General features: G+C 44.2%; 1 protein-coding gene across 3 annotated transcripts in view; it reads left to right on the top strand.

Annotated features, from left to right (window-relative positions):
• SNAP25 (synaptosome associated protein 25) overlaps positions 1–20,800 on the top strand; it is an 82,778-nt gene that overhangs the window by 8,243 nt on the left and 53,735 nt on the right. Inside the window, exon 2 of one of the 3 annotated variants that reach the window (XM_036091054.2) lies at positions 368–514. The exons of the other annotated variants lie outside the window; for them this stretch is intronic. The gene's annotated coding sequence lies outside the window, so the exon portion shown is untranslated. The remainder of the gene's footprint in view (positions 1–367; positions 515–20,800) is intronic. 3 annotated transcript variants of the gene reach the window in all.

Genomic DNA, 20,800 nt, shown 5'->3' with positions numbered 1-20,800 from the left:
CTATATAGATCGTTCCCAATCACTCATGGGGAAAACAGGTCAAGCTTTGAGGAACATGGTACCTCCTAGGCCAGAAAACCTAGCCCCGACTATAAAGGTCATGGAACAATGCAAAAATAGGGTGACTGAGCGAAAGCAGCATCTTTTTGATGACAGTACTTCCCAAGCCAATCCACTTCCTTCCTCTGAGAACTCCCTGTCATGAAACAAGGTTCAAAGATTCAGGATCAAGTAGAAGTATGTATTAGTCTCCCAACTCTTGCCTTTAGAAATTTACCTCTTCCTACCAATGAGCAATGCTCCCATCTCCCTTATATAATTTCTCACATTGCTTTGTAATTACATATGCATTTTTCTTCCTTAACAGACTATAAAAGTTTTTGAGAGCAAGGGCAATATGTTAACCATCTTTGAGTCCTTGGTATCAGTGCCTGTCACACACCAGGTATACAGGAAATGAATGAGTGAATGGGAATACCAACCACCCCTTTGCAGAAAAAAGAATTCTACTACTGTAAGTAATTCCTCCTTTTATTGACCAAATGTTATGATCAGAACAACTCAGGAATGCAGATTCACCCTAACTGTTGGAATGAAGTTTTGTGCCAAGGAAGCACTTATGTTCACCCAAACTAGCTGCCAAACTTTGGCAAATAATTTCTTTTTCTGATCTGCTCTTTTATCACCTATGAGTCAGGGGTTAAAATGCTAATGAAGACTCAGGTAATTCTCAAGGAAAGTGTTGCCAAAAGCAGGTTTATATTCAGAGATGAAAAGCCATTTCCTGTGAGTGATTTAAGTCAATTTACATACAGAGCCAAGCTATTTGACATATATAAAATACACAGCTAAAATTCTTTACTTTTCACTAAGATTAAAAAGATATTTTTGATGCTGCTGTCCACACATATCATAGTCACTGGGGGATAGATTGGTGGCTTCAGCTAACTCTCATTTTCTGGGTCACATATTTGCTGCTTCTCTGTTAGAATGGTGGCATGGTTGAGTTGGCTTCCCAGAAAATGTCCTCAAATACGTCAGCTTCTAACTTTTCCCTTCAAACATCCAGTGTTCTCTTGCCTAGGAGAGAAAAATAAACTGCGGCATGATGTAGTAAATCAGTCCCATTTATCTTTAAAAAAAAAAAAAAGCTGTTACCGCAACTACAACTAAGCACTGAATTTTACATTTCTTTTTCCCCAGCCTTTCTCATGAAACAAGTCTAAAACCATGGGTCAGTTACCCTGCACCCTACTTTCTCCATCTGAGAACAAGGATACCACTTGATGACCATAAGAAAAAAGTAACTTAACTTATGGAATGACTGTGGTATGGTGCACTAGACCCTTGGCATACATTATCTCATTGAATCTCTACGGCAACCTTAAAAGAGCTTAAAATTCTCATCTCTGACTGCAAAGTCTGTGTTTTTTCCCACCATCCTATGAGTTTTCCCATCAGTTGCATACAGTCCCTGGCTATCTTCTAACGGAAAGCATGCTCCTGATGTGTAGAACATGGGTCAGGAAAATCCAAAGAACTCAGTCCTCTGGGCTAAAAAGTCAGGTGAGATATGGTGGTATGAGGAACCAGGAGAAACGGAAGTATCCAGACAAGCTCATTGAGCACTGGATTGCGAGAAATGGCTGCGTACTTGGCCCATTTCTGCCACTGCGATTATATGACCCTGACCAACTTATGTAACCTGAACCGAGCCTCAGTTTTCACGTCTATAAAAAGCAAGCAATAGCTGCCTTGCATACATCACGTGGTTGTCTTGAGACTTAAAGAAGCTAATGCTTGTGAAGTGCTATTCCCTCCACCACTCTGGGAGCGAGGCAGAAATTGTTGTTGCCATGTTCTGGTAGCTGTCATTTGCCATGCCAGATTTCCAGTGTTCTTTATTGCAGGTTATGTGAAGGCCATATGCTTCTTTTCCTCTTTATAATGTTGAGTTTGCCTAAAGACACAGGTCTTGGTATCACATTATTTTTTAGCTTGCGCAGCATGCATGATAAAATGGGAAAATGTGTCAACAGTCTTTGGTTTTTCTGTTTGGGGGAGGATTTTTAAAAATGCCTTTGAATAGCATCTCTGCTTACAGAGTGGCCTCGTGAGTCTCCGGATAGCATTTGGAGACCCAAAAGGCTCAGTTACAGTTTAAACACTGGTCCCCTCTTGCTTGGTGCCTGGGGACTTAGGGCCCTTAAGGAGTTAAAAAGAAATGGTATGCAAAATTTTCTGCTATTCTGTAGCTTGAGAAAAAGAAATTTGCTGTAAGCTATTTAGTGAATCATTATTGAAGCTACATCTGTTGGCTTCATTTTGTATTCAGCTTTGTGTTAGGTTTTTTGTCGGGGAGGGTTGGATTCCTTACTAAATATTGTGTGTGTGCATGTATGTTTTGTATGTGCACACAATACGCAGGCAGAGAGGTGCAAACACAGAAGCTTTCTTGCAGCCAGCCTTGGGTACAAGATTCCTGCATGTCTCACCTCATCATTAAAACCTTTAGTTTTATTCATAAACCAATAAAACCTGCATAGGCAAGTTACATGAGCTGCAAAATGGATGTTCCTAAGTCACAATCTCATAATGATTTCTCTCCAAAGTTGGAACAGGCCCCCCAAAAAACCCTGCCTGTGCCCATGACCTCAGATTCTGCTTTTGGGAGAAGTCCTGTGAATCTAGGCCTGGAGGATAAGAGAGCTCTTTGGGGAAAATTTTTGAAACCCACATTGTCTTTTGAGCACCTACTATGTACTAGTTATTATATGATAGTCTATTATAGCTAGTATTTTTTTTTTAGATTTTATGTATTTATTTTAGAGAGAGAGAGAGCATGTGTGCAAGTGGGGGGAGGGGCAGAAGGAGAGAGAGAATCTCAAGCAGACTCCGTGCTGAGCATGGAGCCCCACAAGGGGCTCGATCCCAGGACCCTGAGATCATGACCTGCTCTAAAATCAAGAGTCTGACAGTTAACCGACTGAGCCACCCAGGCGCTCCCTACTGTAGCTAGTATTATTCTTAATTTGTACAGCAACCTTCTAAGTGGTGGGTGTTATTTTCTATACTTAGAGAAGATACTATTTAATCAAGGTCCTTTCAAGGTGCTAAGTGCTGCCCCTCCCCTCTCCATGAACCAGTGGATACATAAACTGGGGTTAGTGATGAAAATATCAGGCCTGACTGGAGAAAAAATGTTTAGGGCCATTAGCCAGAATCAGATTAGTTCTGCTCCAAGTCTACATTGGGACCCACCAAGGGAGAAAGGACTGCAGAGATGTGTGTAATCAGACAGAACAGCTGGAAAACTAAGGTCCTACCTCCCTCCTCCACCCATCCCTCCCAAAGCACAGAATCTTTCTCAAGAGGTTTGCACCTTGGAGCAGGCAGATCTGAGAGAAAAAAAGAAGTTGGGAGAGAGGGGGTTGGGAGCGATGATGAGCTATGATTGCTCACTGCCTATTTCCTATCTCACAGAGTACTTAAGCTGGGGCAAATAAAGAAAGGGTTGGAGGGGATGGTAGAAGCTATCTTCCCAGTACTGCTCTTCCCGAAGAGTGGAGGTTCCCATTTTAAGGGACAAGGTAGGAATTGATGATTCTTTGAACATCAGAAAATAGTTCCTCCTTCTTCCACACAGCTAATAAGAGAGAAAACTTGAGTTTAAACTTAAGATCCTAAGTGCAATACTACTGACCCTCCACAATCAATGACACATTATTTTTAGGACATTCGTTCTTAGATGAGGGGCTTTGGACCAGCAGCATCAGCATCACCTGAGAGTTTGTTAGAAATGCTCTTCTCAGGCCCCACCCCACACCTACAGAATCTGATACTCCAGTGCAGTGGGGAGGGGTGGGGTCTGTGTTTTCATCACCTCCAGGTGATTCTGAGGCAGGCTCAAGTCTGAGAACCAATGTCCTAGAGATCTTAGTAGCTCCTTCATGTGTTCACATTCATCTTAAACTGGGTCTGATGAGGATGAGGTGTTTCCCCTGTTCTCTGCCTCACAAAAGTGGTGACCAGGAACTTAGAGAGAGAACTATCCTGGGCCACTGGATAGAAGTCTCTACTCACCTTCTCACTTAGTAATAAAGATGCAGTTACTCATAAGAATGAATTTGAAGGTTGAGGAAGATGAGTGTCCACAGCATGAGGACAGGGGTCTTAGGTGGGGAACATAGGGCTCCTTTTTATACTTTTCTCCCCCTGCAACAATGGCTCAATCTCTGGCTCCTAGAATCTTCCCCCCAAAACTTATCAAAATGTAAAATCTCACCAGATGGAAGGACAGACCCTTTCTTCTTTCTGCTGCGCCAGCCTGAAGGATACCAGAGAGGAAAATGTATCCACTGTGCAAACGATACAGCCATTCCCATTGCTCCTCTTTTGGGCCCCTCCATAAACTGTCATGGGTACAAGGAGGGGACTGGTCCCTTTTCACACATCCCTGCAATTTCTTATTTTCTGCTCTGGATCCCAGCACCAACTGCCCTTGGGGAAACAAAAGATCCTGGTGGCTCACATTGACCTTCTTTTCTGCCCTTCTCTCCTATAGAATCACGCATTTGGGTTGCTGGGACAGACCTCACAAATGGTATTTTAAAAAAAAATGACAAATGGCCAGGCCCAGAGATAAATGACTTACCGAAGTCACAGGGTGAGCATTGCAGCTGGGCTCTTGGCTCACAGTTGAGTGCTGCTTCCACTGCCTTGCCACTTCTGCCTCCACCTCTTTCACATTTTCTGTACAGTACAGGCCCACACTCCAGGCTGGAAATCTCTCAGTCTGTTGTTACCCTCAGGGGTCTTTGGCCTTGGATGGTGACCCAACATCTGTAAAACAAGGTAGGAACATTCTTATGATTCTCAGCTGCCAGGCAGAGCTTCCTGAAAAGGTTGACTATATGGCTTATGTCTTTTTGGTTTTGCACATGACAAAAACCCAAATATAAGTGGTTTAGGCAAAAATGGAGATTAATTCGCTCAGAGAATTTGAATAAATGTTGAACAGCCAAACCATGGGAAGGGCAGAGGAGATGTTCAAATACTATGGAGGCTCATGCTTTCCCTCCTGTCCCTGATTCCTTCTGCACACTGACTCCACTTTCTCTTGTGAAAAAGCCAGTTCCTCCTTCCACATACCAGAAACATGGCACCCAATTTGTCCTTCCTACACATCTGCCATGGAAAAGGCACAGCCATTTGTTGTCTGTACCCGGTGTTCAAAAATCTCAGGGAAAGGCTCTGATTGGCCCAGCTTGGGCCAGGTGCCCAGCTTACACCAATCAGCTGTGAATATGAAGTGTTATGCAAGAGTATGACTTACAGGCTGGAACCACATGATTCGATTGGGGAAAGAACCAGTTTCTTGGCAGACATAATAAGCCATATTATGTGTCCTATATACACAGACATAATTTTTATTAGTCACTTACCAAACAGGGTATATTAATTCACCCTGGAAGTTTAATGACACTTGTTTCTTTTTTCCAAATTGTTCCTCCACCCACCCCCCCCACCCCCCCCGCTATGACCTAATTCCCCCACTATGACTTCATGGCAGCTCTGGCAAGAAAGATGGTAAAAGAAAAAAAAAAAAATTTTCAGATCTAAAAACTGAGGCCTAAAATTTGACTGCCCTGAAAAAGGCAGTCAAATTAATCAAAGGCAGAGCCAACTCAAGGATGAAGGTTGGCCAGATGTCCAGTTCTGCTCCTAATTCATGGATGGCAAACTGGTGGCCCTTAGGCTTAATATGATCCACATACTTACTTTATTTGGCCAGTGCTGGATTTGCAGATATCTTAAATATGAATGCCTTAAGGCAGCATATGTCCCCTCCAATTTGCCATAGAGCCTAACACTACATGTCTTTGTATACCTGGTTCAATCCACCTGGTTCTCTTCTCTTCCCGGCCCCTATAGACATTTGAGTCTCTTCTGCTGCCTACCAAAGTTAGGGCATTCGTGGTGGTTCTGTGAACTGCCAGAACCAAATAAAAGTAGAAGTTTCTTAGGTTATTTTGCCACAATTCTTCCCTCGAGATGTCTTCATAAGTTATGTCAATATTTTGAGAGACAAGATGGGGCAAATAAGTTGCACTAAATAGACCAACCAATTTTTACTTTTTAAAAACCTGAATAGAATTAGCTTTTTGTTTTTCCCACTGACCCTGCTGGCAGTCTGGTGACACCTATGAATCCCTTTGCAGAATGACATTTTTTTAATGTATAAAATAGAATACGTAAGATTTCATAGGAAGCAAATTCTATTGAAATACAGTTATCAAAATATTTCTGTAATTTGTGATATAGTAATACATGATCTTTTAAAAAGTACAGCAAGAAATAGCAATATTTGGTGGAGAGTCTAACAACAACCACAATTTCAAGTGGTGATGAGAATATAATTTTTTATATTTTATACATATATTTTTTATATTTATATATATTTTATATTTTATGAGATATATTTTGAGATATCTGTAACAACCGTGAGGTGATAATGGAAGACATCTGAGATTTCTACTGGTGTTGCATCAGGGTTTGGGGCGCCTTCCAGTGCTCCCAGTGTGGGGGTGGGAGTAAGCCAGTGGAGAGGAAGGAAGGGTAGATCGACATGTCATGTGGGCACAAGCGATACTTGGGGTTCCCCAAAGCAGTTATTTTTTTGTTGTATAACAAATTATCCCAAAACTTAAAACAGCAATTCCTTATTGTTTTTGGGCCTCTGGGTTAACTAGGCAGTTCTTCAATCAGCTGGTAGACTGACTGGGGTCTTGCTGGTCTGTAACATCGTCACTTCCATGAATGGTGGCTGGTACTGACTGTGGGCTAGGGTGATGGATGACTAGACCACATGTGTCTCATCATCCAAAAACAGCAAGAAAGGGTGAGCACCAATGTGGAAATGCTTTTCAAGTCTGTTTAGGCCACATTTGCTATTTTCCCATTGGCCAAAGTAGTCTCATGGCCAAGCACAGAGTCAGTACAGGAGGGGCCCACCCAAAATTATGGATACTGAGAAGGGAATTATTCCAACCACTTTTGCAAAATTATCTACCATAGCCCCCACCAAACTTGGGAGTATTAGTCAGAGAAAGCCCTTCCATCTGCCACAGGCTGGGCACCAGGCTCTGTCTGTCCATCCTGGGGCTACAGAACTCCCACTAAATTCCACAAACCGGGGAACTTAGACATGGCTTATTATTACCCTGCCAAACTTAGAGCCCTTGGGTTTAGTTTTAGATATCCTTGAGTCAAGAAGGCACTTGGAACATCTTGTTGCATCTCTGCAAGTTAACTAAACAACCACAGACTCAGATGTCTGGTAAATTCAGGAGGGGGTAGGCAAAAAGAAAATTTTCTCCTCTGAACATTAAGGATGAGTAAGCCTTTCTGGATTCAAATTGAAAAAAAAAAAAAATCACCTTCTTATTGTTTTGTGATGATGTTTCTTCATCTGAAATTTTGCCTGGGCTGGCCTTGGTGAGGACAGTTTATTTGAATTTTTTTTCTTTCCTTCCAGAAGCTCTCCCCCGTTTAAGCAAACTCTTCTTTCTGCTCTAATTGCAAGAGCTCCCCATAATGGTAGAAACAATTCTCAGCCAGTCTTCTGCCCAATGAGCACTTTGGAAATGGGAACCCAAGGGAGGAGGCAGTGGAAAAAACCCTGAAGGCTTTTCAACTGTGCTGCGGTGTCATGGAAAACCAGCCAGGCACCTGCGCTGGTGCCTCCCAGCAAGTCCCACCGGAGCCTTCGTCTTAGTTATTCTGTAGATGAGCAGGGGATATCTGACTCACCCAGCTGTCTAGTCCGGCACTTCAAAGAGCATTCTGAGTCCTGTACATTTTCTCAGCTCACTTCAGATATCAGATGGCAGACTCCTGAGGATCAGACCCCGAGCAGAAGAACTGTTCACTCTTTCAGATCCTGCACCAGCGTCTTTACTGAGCTCTCCCACCACACACACAAAATTTAAAGGTTTCTAAATTCTTTCATCAGAGTGCTATCTTAGGTTGGGTCCTCCCAGAAGCAGACCCTGAGGAGGGGTGTGAGTACACATATTGTATTTGAGAGGTGATCCTAGGGAACACTGGTAGGTGAGCAGGGAAGCAAGAGAATGAGGAGGCAGCCAATGCAGGGGGCATTATGAGCAGGTTACCACCTGCTGGGGCTCAGTCCCAGAATGCTTCCTCTGATAGGCAAAGAATCTGGAGTATTTGTGAAGCAACTCCCATCCTTCATTGGCTAAGAGCTGTTCCCAGGGGTATAAACTTGCCTCTGGCCCTGTGGGAAGCCAAGCCTACTCCTGAAACTGGAGGAATCCCACGGCAGTGAGTCATAGCTTGAGTAGCCCTCAGAATGTACAGGAAAGGTGGGTGCCAAGGAAACACAGTGGGGCATTAAGAATAGCTGCTACAGTTGTGCAAACGGTCACCTCCAGACACCCCAAGCACCACAACACCTGTTTCGAGCTTTGGCGCATTGTTGGTTTAGTCCTGTGTTTATTCAACACGTATTCATCGGGCTCCTACTGGATACCATTTATGCAGCACCCATGTGCTAGGCAGTAAGCTAAGGTTTTGCGCACATCATCTCATTTGCTTCCCATGACAACCTGCAAGGAGGTATTACTAGTTTCATTTTACAGATGAAGAAAGTGAGGTTCAGGGAGGTTAATAAATTACCTCAAGTCCCTCAGCCTGAAAATGGCAGAGCTGAGATCCCCATCCTGGTTCATCTTCAGGTCTCAGCTCCATCCACTGTAACTACCACCCAATTAGGTCAGGACACTATTCTGCTCATTTGAGAGAAGGCTCAACCATGCCCAGCCCCTGTGCCACCATTTTCCAGAATCTTTCCCCTCTCCCTTCTTTGTCGGCCCTGTTCTTTTATCTCTTCTTCTCAGGCTGGCTCCAGGGAATTACCTCCTGCCCCTTTGGTGTTCCATACCCTCTCTCAGGGCAGTGGGCTGTCCTTCCCAACCTCCAGGCCCCCCTGACCCTGGGCACTGTAACCTCTTTCTCCAACCTCATTCCATCTTTGACTCTCCAGGTCCTTAAACACCCTCCGACTCACACCCACCCGTGATCTCTGCTCCTTTAGCCGGTTCTGTCAGGCACTTTGGCAGGTCCTGCTGCTTCTGGTATCCTGCTAAATGAATCAGGGAACCATCTCTTTGTGACGTCTCGTGACTTTAGGGCCGATTTCACTTTTCACCCGTGGGTCCCAAGCAAACGGGCAGCAAATGGTTTGTTTTTGAGCATCGGACCAAAATGCAAATCCCAATTTACTGTTGTTAATATTTTAAAAATAAAATGGCATGAGGTGAGGACCAGGAGAGGGAATAATTATTCCAGCCTGCCAGCAGGGGAGTGGGAGGAAGGCGCAGCTCTTGCAGTCTCGGGGAGGACACCCCGCAGGAAACACAGAGCTTCAGCCTCCAGGTGGCAAAGGAACATAAAGGGAGGCAGGTGGGGTGCAAAACGATGCTGCATGGCACCATTTTAGAGATACTAGGTCTGACTTCGAGAAACACACACTATCATTTTGAAAGACGATATCCTAGCGCATCAGCGCCAATACTACCTCTGGTGTTCTGGAACCAGTACTGGTGAGCAGCCCATTCTCTCATCCTCTCCCAGAACAAACCAGAAGATAAAGTTGGAACTGCAAGAAGTAAAAGAATGGGGCTGAGATCTGTGATGGAAAAATGGCTTGTTGTAGATCAGTGAGTGAAAATTTTATACCATGGATCCAAATAGACCATTTTGATTTTTTCTTTTTTCTTTTTTAAAGATTTTATTTATTTATTTGAGAGAGAGAGAATGAGAGATAGAGAACATGAGAGGGAGGAGGGTCAGAGGGAGAAGCAGACTCCCTGCCAAGCAGGGACCCCGATGCGGGACTCGATCCCGGGACTCCAGGATCATGACACGAGCCGAAGGCAGTCGCTTAACCAACTGAGCCACCCAGGCGCCCTTTTTTTTTCTTTTTTTAATTCAATTTTATTATGTTATGTTAATCATCATACATTACACCATTAGTTTTTGATGTAGTGTTCCATGATTCATTGTTTGCGTATAACACTCAGTGCTCCATTCAATACATGCCCTCTTTTATACCCATCACCGGGCTAACCCATCCCCTCCCCTCTAGAACCCTCAGTGTGTTTCTCAGAGTTCGTAGTGTCTCATGGTTCGTCTCCCCCTCCGATTTCCACCCCCTTCATTTTTCCCTTCCTACTATCTTCTTTTTTCCTTTTTTTTTTCTTTTTGAGAGCGAGCGTGAACAAGTGTGGGGGGGTAGACAAAGAGAGAGGGAGAGAGAGAATCCCAAGCAGGCTCCAGGCTCAGAGCACAGGCTGATGTGGGGCTCGATCTCACCACCCTGAGATCATGACCTGAGCCACAATCAAGAGTCAGACACTTAACTGACTGAGCCACCAAGGCGCCCCCAAATAGACCATTTTTAAACGATGATTTTAAAATCCAAAGTGTTTTAGCAGAGAAGGAAGAGTAGGAGCCTTTGGCATTTAGGCTAGTTTTGAACCCCATCTTGGACCGCAGCTCTCTAGGCGCTTTGGAACCACACGACATGTTGTGCCAACTCTGCGTCCCCATGTGTGGGTTACATCATAGAATCAGGGAAGGCTGAGCTGGAAGAAATGTTGGGAAGCCTCCAACCCAAAACCCTCACTCACAAGTAAAGATACTGTTGTGACTTTGTTAAATTAACACCTGTTACCTGGAGCCCCCACCCTACACCACAGTACCCACGAGGCTTCCCTAAGTGGAGGAGCAGAGGGAGACAGAAGGGGGTAGAAGCCCTCTGATTTCAGGAGGCAGCACCAAGAATGCACAGAGGCCTTTCTGGGACCCAGATGCATTTCTTACTTTTGCTATGTAATAATATGACAGCAAACCCAGAGGCTTCAAGCAGTACACATTTATTATCTCACAGTTTCCACACGTCATGATTGTGGGCACAGCGTGGCGGGACTCCCTTCTCAGAGCCTCACAAGCTCCTGGAGCTGCATTCTCATCTGGAGCCTGAGGTCCACTTCCGAGCTCATTCAGGTTGTTGGCGAAATTCAATTCCTTGCCTGGTAGGACTGAGGGCCCGGTTTCCTGGCTGGCTGTCAGGCCAGAACCCTTCTCAGGTCCTCACCATGTGGCCCCCACAGGCCCTCTCACCACACTGCAGTTTACCTCTTCAAGGCCAGCAGCAGGATTTCGTCAGGAGGGACCAAGTCCTTCTTGGAAGGGCTTTCACCTGATCAGGCCAGGCCTAGGCCTAGATAATCTCCCTTTCGATGATCTCAAAGTCAACTGATTGGGGACCTTAATTACACATGCAGGATCCCTTTACCTTCTCCATATGACCTAACCTAATTACAGAGTGACAGCCTGTCATATTCACAGAAGCCACCCACACTCAGTGGGAGGAGATTCCACACAGAGCCTGTGTGCCAGGAGTGGGAATCGTGACAGCCATCTTAGAATTCTGCCTCCCCCACCAGGGAAAGCCCCGTTCTCCCTTCAGCCAGCCGCATCCTCCTACTCCAGAGAGCACCTGGAGGCACATCACACAGTCAGAGGCCTCCCAAATGACCGTTTCTCAGCGGCCGGGCTTCGTTCTGAACTGGGTAATTTTGATGTTTGCAGACCTGCCTGCTGGCCTGAGTTGGGGCCTGCGTGCATTTTCCTGACCTTGATTGCCTCAATCCACAATCATCGTTCCAGAAGAGGCAAGGCTCGCAGAGCCCTGGAAAAGCAGGCAGGGGGGCTCTAGAGGATTTGACTTTCAGTGTTTGCCGTCAGCATCCTGGAGAGTGATGCCAATGGCTCGGATCACTCTGTGGAGCCAGCCATCACAGCAGGCTTGCTGGGGGGGGGGGTGCGGGAGGAGGGGGTCCCCTGGCATGAGCTATGGAAACGCCTCTGGGAAGCAGCTGCTGGGGGGTAATAGGGATGTCTGTAGCCTTGCTTAGCTTCCACAGAGCCAAACAAGAGGTCTGGGGCTGCCCACCCCATTCATGGGAGGTCAATGTGGCTGTGGGGTCCTTGGCATTCTGAACATTTCCAAAGCTGGGCTGCTTTGAGCCAGAAAGAGCAGTGGAGGCCTTGACCAGAAAGACGGGGACTGGGACAGACTTCAAGGGGCAGGCTAGCAGAGGGTGCAATCAGGGCAAGGGTGGCCTCTTTGTTCAGTGATCTACAGGCAGCCTGGCAATGCCTCCTGAGCCTCAGAGGGCATCCGGTGGGTTGAACCCTGTGGATCCTCATCAGCACCCGTCAATTCTCCCTTCTTCCTCCGTCATCCACCACATATTTACTGAACATCTATCACATGCTAAGCAGGAGGTTAAAATCTGGTGAGAGGGTAACAAGAGAGGCAGAGAAGGCCCGTCGGAGGAGATGGCAGTTAAGCTCCGGATGAGGAGGGACCCATCACGGTGGAAAGAGCATTTCAGAAGGTTGGTGCAAAGCCCTGAGACAGGAGCCAGGCTGGTATGTTTGCATGTCTGGGGATCTGGTGCCCCTGCCAGAAAGGAGTAACAAGGATCTGGGTAGGGCATTTCCAGCAGCCATGATAGCAGCCATGACTTTTCCCGGTGGAGGGCAGAGGGTGGGGACGGGGGGATGCCCAGGCTATGAAGAAAACATTAGACCCCAAATTTTCAAAATAAATGAAATGAGCTAACATGAGAGGCCTGTTATAGGAGGAAGCTCTCATTGCCCACTGGTTCTCTTCAAAAAACCTTTAAACAGTCAGCTCCCACTATGCACTTAAAATAGGAATTGATTTCCCGGTGTTCCATTCACCCAGCTTCTCAGTAATAAATTCAGTGCATGCTGGAAAGTGTCAGAACCAAGCTGCATACGGAATAAAACAAAGCAGAGAGATGAGCGTATTGCAAGGCTTTTGACCTGCAAGCCAGGAGACCCAAGGCTGTGGGAACAGTGAGTTCCAAGTTCCACACAGACTAAGGGATTTTTATGGAATAAATACAGAAGTTATTTGGCTTTTTCAGCTGATTGGTTGCCTTATGGTCTAGTTTACCTGAATCAGGGGAGCTGAGTCGGGGGAACAATGAGTCCAGAGATGGCATAAACAGACTTGGAGTTTGGGGGATTGGCTGAGTCCTTTGCTGATTTCTGAAAAGAACTGTAAATTTCTATAAGGTTAGGTTACATTTCCTTAATGCACCTGTGTTAACCATCTCCATTTTGTCCTTGACATAAGTAACTCCATTTTCGTTTGGTTCCACAAAGGTTACATCTGAATATCCATTTATCTAACATAAAAGAAGATTAGGAGTAGGCCCACCTACCCAGTACCTTAGAGTCTCCTGCCAGAGAGATCTAAATTAGTTTCTGAGAGTAAATATGAGAGTAGATGTGGCCTGTTCACAAGGAGTAGTTCTAGGAAGAACCACTGCACTATGATCCCAGGAAGGAGCCAGTAGCTCAGGAGTAGGACCACCTTAACACGGCTGCCCCTTGTGACTTTACTTAAAAACTGGCTTTACCGCTCAACTGTGTAGCTCTTAAGAATGTAGACCAGTGGTTTCCAAAACTTGTCTGCACATCAGAATTGTTTAGGATCTTATAAAAATTTCAAAGCCCAGGCCATATCCTAAACCAATCAAATCACAATTTCTGGGGGCAGTTTTAAATAAACTTTTTATTTTGGAATAATTTTAGATTTTCAGGAAAGTTATGAAGATTGCATACCTCTCCCCTGAAGAATGCATACTCTTCATCCAATTTCTCCCACTGTTAACACCTTACGCTATTATGGTACCTTTATCACAACTAGGAAATTGACATTAGTCCATGACTATTAATCAAACTCTAGATTTTAGGTGGATTCCACCAGCTTTTCTATTCTGGAGTCCAATCCAGGTACCACATTGCATTTAGCTGTTGTGTCTCCCCATCTCCTTTCTGTGATAGTTTCTCCATTTTTCTTTGTTCTTTATGACCTTGATAGTCTTGAGGAGCATTGGCCAGGTACCCACAGAATGTCATCCAATCTGGGTTTGTCTGTTCTTGTCATTATTAGACCGGGGTTGTGGGTTTTGGGAAAGAATATGGCAGAAGTGAAGTGCCCTACACATCACCTCACATCAGGGTGTCTCGCAAATCCATATGACATCACTGGTGATGTTAGACTTCACTACTTGCCCAGGATAGCGTTTGCCAAGTGACTCCACTGTGAAGTTACTATTTTTCCCTTCTTTTACTCTAATCTTTGGAAACCTGTCACTAAGTCTAGTCCAATATCAAGGGGTGTGTGTGTGTGTGTGTGTGTGTAGGTGGTAATCAAGCCCTACCTGCAGGCAAAAGTCTAAAGGGCACATTTTCATGGCCATGATACTGTCCTGATCTCTTGGCTTGGTTCCCAGTCATTACTGTGCAAACTTTCTCAAATGATCCAGGACTTGGCATACTCCTCCAATCCCCTACGAATGAACCAGTACCTCCTGGCTGTGTTACCTTGGGCAAGTGATTAGTCCCTGCTGAGCCTCAGTTTCCTCATCTGAAAAACAGGTGTCAACAGAGCATCTATTTCTAAGAGTTATTGCAAAGATGAATTAGATAATGCATACAGTTTTGACTGTAGTGCCGGACATAGAGCAAGCATTCCATAAATGTTATCTATCGACAGTAGTAATAATACTAGTAATGCCTTCCTTACTCCAGCCTTGTGTATCAAACATCTAGTGCACCTCAATGACATGAAACGGTAAGTTGAAACTTACGTTTGAGAGGGACATATTAAACAACACATTCCAGAATGTTTACCTCTTAAGTGAACACTTCTTTAGCATTTACCATATGCCAGGCACTGTTCTAATCATTTTCATAAATACTGCCTCACTTAGTCTTCATAAAAAGCTTATAAGGGAACAACTATTATTATCCCCATTTTACTGATAAGGAAACTGAGGTCCAGTGAGGTGAAGGAGCTTGGCTAACTGAGGCACACAGCCAGTGAGTAGCAGAGCCAGGATTCGAACTGAGGCAGTCTCACTCTCAAGTCCGTGTTGGTAACCACGACACTATGCCAGATGCTACAAATAAGTAGTGTTGAGTGTTGTGATACTGTTTAAAAGGGGAGCTTGGCTGGGTTAGGGAAGGGAGCCCAGTCAGGAAAATATCTGTGAAATCTTCAGTCAGGATATACCAGGCAAGTGTGGGGTGAGGTAGGGGAAGGAGAACGGAGGTGTTTCGAAAGATTAAGGAACATTCTGCTTCCCCCCCAAAGCCAGCTGACGTTAGGCATCCTTTCCCTGAGAAGTCTCTCTCTCACCTCTCTTGTTTTCTTATTCTTTAATGTGCACTTGGGGAAATTCAGCATGTCTTTGATTTTAGGGAGATCAGAGTACGTAGGACACCTCTTTCAGTAACTGGAACTGCTGGTTGGCATAAAACAATCTGGACCATTCAAAACACATCCTCATGCCTTGTCTTCTACACTTAAGGAAATCAGTCCGCCCTCCTTCATTTTTATGTCAGGAGTTTAGTAATGCAAAGGAAATTCCTGATTGTGAGAACTTAGATTAGCTATCAAATGTGTTTTGGGAAAACAAGTATTCATTTGAATCTGTAAGTCTAAAAAAATACTGTTTCTCTGGATTTCCAAGTATCACATTTAGGTCCTCACCCTGGGTATATCCCCAGGTCCATATTCTTGCACCTGAAATGGTGACAGGAATGCCATCTTATCTATCTTTTACACATACACACACACTAAAAATTCCACACATTAGTGTTTTGGTCTTTTTTTTTTTTTTGAGAGAGAGAGAGAAAAAATGTGCACCTGCGAGCTCAGGGCGCGGAGGGGTGGTGGCAGGGGGAGCAGAGAGGCAGAGGGAGAGGGAGAGAGAGAATCTCAAGCAGACTCCCTGCTGAGCACAGAGCCCCACATGGGGCTTGATCTCAAGACCCTGAGATCATGACCTGAGCTGAAGCGTCAAGAGTCAGACAGACACTTAACCGATGGAGCCACCCAAGTGCCCCTCAATATGTGTTTTTAAATGGATTTATAATTAAACTCATGACAAGGTGCTGTGACTTGCTTATTTTTTCTGTATTTGAAACTTATCTATATTTGAAACCTCAGGAGCACATGTAAATCACAAGCTATGTCCCTTCCTTTGTCCCATCTTGTCCCCATATAAAATTGACTTTCTGCTTCCAAAATTGGCAAGGAATAAAAGTACGTCATTAACATCATGATTGAAATTTTAAACATACCTTTACTGACACCTGATATTTCAAAGTAGCATGTCCTTCAGCCCAGGTAAAGAGCGTTCTCAAGCATTGGTGTTATTTAGTGGAGCTCATTGGAATTCATTTTATGCTTGAATATGTTGATTCCACTTCTTTCCGAAGCCTAATGGGAAAACTCAGAATTCCGGTGGTTTTTCTGGGGACATACTGATTCTGAACTGATTCCGAGCCATTTTATTTGAAAGAACAGTCTCACACTGAATTTTCCTGGTTTGGAGCAAAGGAAAGAATGATGGGCGTGCATGTTGTGTGCACATCTGTATGGGTATGTGGGCTGGGAATAGAAGTAGGAAAGAGATAAAAGGGGCTGACCTATTTATTGAGAGGGAGAGCAAATTGCACTTGCATGATTCTTCTTATCAATAAAGACTGAAAGATGCTGGGCCCAGGAAATGTTGATGTTTGGCCAAGACATCTTACAGAGAAGAAAGAATAGAGGCAAGCTACCTTGACTGTGATGGGTGTGTGTAGGAGGTACTTCGGTCGTCATCTACACACAGAACCCAAGTGAAAACTGCTTGCTTGTGGGGGTGAGTCACTTTCCAGACAAGTCTACTAAATTGCCACCTTTTAAACTGTAAAGAATTTCATGGTCCCTTTGAAATCCAGAAAGAATAGATGTGCTGAGTGGTCCTTTAAGTGGAAAGATAGAGATATAAGAGGAGAATGAATCAATACTCACCACTAATATTTATTCTCTAGGAGTGCTCACCAGCCCCCCAGGCACAGCATCCCTGTTAGGGCTTCTATGGTAAGTCAGACACAGTATTTATCGAACATCTGCCATGCCCCCATGCTGTGCTGGCATCTGGTCACGATCTGGTTAGTGGTGGGCACTCTGGCCTCCAATGAAGGGGGAAGCTACTTAATCTTTCTGTTCCTGTTTCTTTATGTGTAAAATAGGGGTGACGATAATAGGGCTGTTGTAAGGATTAGCACACAGGATTAGACATTGCCTGGCACACCGTGAGTCAACCGTCTGTCAACTATGTTGCTTCTAGGTACTCAAGATGGATTAATTCATCTAATTAAAATGTGTTTGACCCAAAAGCTAGAAAAGAATAGGCAATATCTCAACAGCTAAGGCAAGGACTTTCTTTCTCCCTAAAGTTGCAGAGAACACCCTAATTCTGCCCAGATTGCTGCACCTGATGATTCATTAATTGACGACCATCAGCAGTTCAGTAAAGATGTGCCACCAAAATCACTTGGGCAGATTGGTGGTGACATCTGGGTCCAGCCCTGCATTGACTTATTTTAGCTCTCTTGTGATGAAATGGGATGACAGTATTTTATTTTACCAACTACGTTCTTCCTGTCCTGGCCCACAACTTCAGTATTCCTTTTCAGACCAAGATAGACATTACCCTGAAAATAAATTTCAGCTTCAATAGAGGAAAAGGCTAAGAATAGAATTACCGGTTGTTCCTGATATGCCATATGAAAAATTTATATTAAGTCAGTCTTCTTTTTTTTCCTCTTGGCCTATTTTCTTTTATTAAAGGACATGAAGACAGCACCTTCCATTACTGACTTGCCTTCCAAGCATGCTTTATTTCTGCTCTACTTGCCGCCTGCTACTTACTCCTACTGATAGTTCAACTGTCTGGAAAACTCCTAACATAAAAGAGTGGAAAGAAGTTTGACTGCTGAGTATGGAAGGCAGAACAGGATGATGACACTATAGCAAACTCTTGAGGTATACCCAGTATATCAGTTAGCTTTCACTGGGTAACAAATAATCCCCAAATGTAGTAGCTTCAAACAGCATTCATTTATTTAGCTCATGATTCTACAAGTTAGCAATTTGGGCTGAGTTCAATTGGGCTGCTGTTTTTAGTCTTGCTTGAGCTCACTCTGTGGTCAGTGGGTGGGTCAGCTGGGAACTGGTTGGTCTAGAGTGGCCTTAGCTGAGATGACTTATCACATGATGGTCTATCTCATGATCCACTAGGCTAGCCTGGTTTGTTCACCTAATGGGTGCATGCATACAAGGAGGGTTGGAGGACACCTCAATCTAATCTATCTTGAGCCCATGCCTATGGGTAATGAGGCCTAAGAAGATGTTCTTCCTGATTGATTGCATGGGAATGATCAAACTCACACATGTAATTTCAGAAGCCAATAAAAAGTATGCTTGGCTGTACAGATAAGGGCATTCATACAGGGAAGACCCATGACAACCCATGAAATATTCCCTAGTCAAACCCAACACCTCATCTACTTCAGTTGTTAACATTTGCCCTCCTTCAACACAAATCATTTTTATGGTGTTTCTTCTGCTTATGAAAGCAATTCATGGCAATTGAAGAAAAAAATACGTAAAGAGAAGTATAAGAAAAAGAAAAAAATGTTCAACCATGATCCCATGGTTCAGAGGCAGTAATTTTAAATAATTATTATATTATATATGTGGTATAACACTGGCTTTGTTCTTTCCTATATTTAAGTATCTAGTGATACCATTTATTGAGCCCTATGTTTCAGGCTTTCTCCTGTTTTGTCTGTATTAACTTATTTAATTTTTACAATAGCAATCACTTCTGTGATGAGGAAAATAAGGCTCAGAGAGGGTAAACATCTTGCCTGAGATCACACTGCAAGTAAGTAGTGGAGTCAACATTTGAAACACTGCAACCTCACTCCTTAAACCATTCTTAACCATTAGAATCTATTGTCAGTCATGATATTCACTATTCCCCTAACTTCAGTGTGCATCAGAATCCCCTAGAGGGCTTGTTAAAACAGATTGTTGAGCCCCACCCCCAGATATTATGACTCATGTGGTCTGGGGTGGGGCCTGAGATGCTGCATTTCTTTTTTTTTTTTTTAAGATTTTATTTATTTATTTGTCAGATTGAGAGAGAGCACAGGCAGGGAGAGTGGCAGACAGAAGGAGAAGTAGACTCCTCACTGAGCAAGGAGCCTGATGCAGGACTCGATCCCAGGACCCCAGAATCATGACCTGAGCTGAAGGCAGGTGCTTAACCCACTGAGCCACCCAGGTGTCCAGATTCTGCATTTCTAGCAGACTCCCTGGTGATGCTGATGCTGCTGGTCCAGGAACCACACTGTGTAGTTCTGTTCACAGCAGCGTTTAAGTACGTACTGTTAATTCTGCTTCACAGCTGGAAAGATAGAAGTTCAGAGAGGTTCAGTAAATAGCTTATGGACACACAGCTGGTTAACTCTATGTTATTTCCTATGTCCAGTTTGCTCTCATGGAAAACAATGAATGGGGAATTTTCACTTCATCTTATGGCCCATGCTCTTCTTCTGTTGAGGCGATAGCACTCAAGGAGATGGTTCAGAACTTAGATGCAGCCTCTGTGACAGCCAAGCATTACTGTGAGATGCAGAGATTGCAGTCATTCCTTCTTTATTCATTCATTTTCTTGGTGAGGGGCTCCAGCTGGGAAGCCCTGGGATGGGTAATGCTATGAGCTCTGCCCCCAGCAGCCTCCATGTACTTATATTTAACAGACTGTCCTGATCAAAAAAGATCTGAAAGGGAAAAAAAAAATGCACAAAGATGCTGCCTTTTTAAGCTACAGAAAGGAACCTGCTCCAAAGGCTCCTGTGCTATTTTTAAATAGCAAAGAGCCTGGTAATATTTTGCCAGGTTTCTTACAAGGAAAAAAAAAAAAAACTTTCCTTGTGATCACCAAGCCTTCATGATGTTCCAGCTAGATGGAGTATAGCTTTTGTAGCCATGTAGGATGAGCTCATGGCTTTCTGGGTGGCCGTCCCCACTACTCAAAGTGTGGTCCAGGGACCAGCAGGATCACTATGTGGCTTGCTAGAAATGCAAAAATCATAAGCCCCAGTCCAAATCTACTGGATTAGAATCTCTGAGGTTGGAGGAGCCCAAGAATCTGTGTTTTAACAAGCTCTCCTGGTGATTTTTATGCAGCTAAATTTTTAGAAGCTCCGCTCTATGGAGAACCCTGTAGAACTAATTATTTTGCTTCCCAAGGAGGACAGCTGACCTTCTGGAAACTTAATTCTGTACGTCACAAACTAGTGACCATCAGGATCACATGGAGAGATTGTTAAAACAAATTTTGGGACAGTATCCTCAGAGTCCAATTCAGCAGATCTAGAAACGGGGCTCATGAATTTGTATTTCTAGCAAGTTCCCCAGGGCTGCTAATGGATGCTACCAGTCCTGAACCATATGCCCACTAGACTCCTTCAGCCAACATTCTTCATAAAGAAAAAAAAGAACCTGACTTTAACTTTCAAGACCTTCTTAAGATCTCTGATTCTATATTTACATTTAAAAATGCTATTTTCTTGGGGCACTTGGGTGGCTCAGTAGGTTAAGCATCTGCCTTTGGCTCAGATCATGATCCCAGGGTCCTGGGATTGAGCCCCACATCAGGCTTCCTGCTCAGAAAAGAGTCTGCTTCTCCCTCTCCCACTGCCTGCCACTCCCCCTGCTTGTGCTCTCTCTCTCTCCCTCTCTCTGTCAAATAAATAA

Source organism: Halichoerus grypus, chromosome 10, assembly GCF_964656455.1.
Source record: "Halichoerus grypus chromosome 10, mHalGry1.hap1.1, whole genome shotgun sequence".
Classification (NCBI taxonomy): domain Eukaryota; kingdom Metazoa; phylum Chordata; class Mammalia; order Carnivora; family Phocidae; genus Halichoerus; species Halichoerus grypus.
Note: the sequence above shows the minus strand (reverse complement) of the source record. Positions and strands in the feature narration are given on the sequence as shown.